Here is a 1,686-nt window from a genome sequence, read left to right as displayed (position 1 = left end):
TTGAGTATGATAAAATTGACTTGCTGATTGATAAAAGTTGTTTTTATGTGGTGGTATATATTTACTTGAGGTACTTGGTTTTTCATTTTCAAAACAATTTTCTTTAATTTTATCTACCTCAACTTCACAATTACTTTATGAACAACTAGGCATGTTTGTCTCAACAGACACCTTTTATTGAACATTTCTGTTATGAACAATCTCATCAAAAACAATCTTACAATCACTATCAAAAGTAGAAACATCATTTTCATTAACATCATTAAGAGAAGTGCCAACATCGACACTCTTACAAACTACATAATTGTTCAAAATATTTTTCAAAGTATTATTATTACAAACCGGCTTAACAACAGATGGTTTTAGATTCACACTTGAATCAAAAAGTGAATTTAAAATATTTTGATCTCCATAAACCTTTTTCGTTTCCACACACTCACTTTCTTCTACACGACCTGCCGAAGAAGATGAACTACCATTAGGACTTATTGACAGAATAATCGGATCAACGGTCTTGGGGATAGCAGGAGTAAATTTCTTTGGTTTTGGCACATGTCCAATACCATAGACCATTTCATCCTCAGGTGGGGAATTAAAACTAAAGTGAGGAAGACTAGTATAATTCTCATTAAAAGGAGGCGCAACTGCAGTATTATCATAGCCTATTCCAGTATTTTGTCTCACCCCAATTTGTGCTCCAATTATCCCATTAAGCTTATTAGAAGCTAACTCAAATTTGTCAACGACTATTTTCCATTGAGCTAAATCTAAATCTAATTGGTCAATTTTAACATTTAACTCAACAACACGCCTTTGTGATGCTCAACTAGTTTTTTAGCTTGAAACAGTTTCTCATTAAGCTTAGCCATATCGTAATTTTGAGTTTTAATCCTAGTGGTATAAATCTTATCAGCTTCCCTAAGGTCATCATTTTGACATTTAATGTTAAGATTTTCATCTATAAGGGCAGCATTATGAGTTCTATAGGGCATAACTTTATGAATACACGCTTGTGAGCAAGGTTTGTGTACCTCGGGAATGATAGAAGTAGGTGCATGTGTTTCAGCAACAGGGCTTGATGAGGTGCTTGCTTGATCAGTGAAGGCCATTCCAGCAAAGGTCAGAGGATTCTTTAGCTCTTCAAATTGGTCATCCTCCCAATCTGGTTAAGTTGCTTCAGCTGTTCTTGTAATCATGGCCTTTTAGCTCGACTCAAAGTTTCCCTTGGATCCACTTTCTTGACTAATTCTTGGGACTCTTGACTTTGAGGAGTAACTTGGAATGGGCTTCTTGTCATATCTTTTAGAACCCTCATTGTCAGACATCTAGGTGATCTTGATGTCATTAGTAGCCATTGGTGGATTGGTGTATTCTCTTGCAAAGTGACCTGATTCATTGCAGTTGTAGCAACGCAGCTTGTCTTTCTAAAACCCAATTCTCTTCCCGTCCGAATCTCTTAAACTGTTCTTCCCATACTTTTTCATGAAGTTTAAAGCTCGGTGAACAGCCATGGCCATCTGGTACTTGATGTCTATTTTCTTGAGATCCTTTTTGTTGATCTCGGGAAGGTCTCCTTGCTCAAAGGAAGGAAGGAGCAAAGTTCGCTATAACAACTCCTCATGGCTTGCCATAAAGGCATGGAATAGTTCCACGTTGGAGTCATCAGCCGAAATGGTTTGAGGAGCT

The sequence above is a fragment of the Bidens hawaiensis genome, unplaced genomic scaffold, assembly GCF_021521415.1.
Source record: "Bidens hawaiensis isolate Kalapana, Puna unplaced genomic scaffold, B.hawaiensis_p1.1 tig00034975_1, whole genome shotgun sequence".
In the NCBI taxonomy this organism is placed as follows: Eukaryota; Viridiplantae; Streptophyta; class Magnoliopsida; order Asterales; family Asteraceae; genus Bidens; species Bidens hawaiensis.
Note: the sequence above shows the minus strand (reverse complement) of the source record.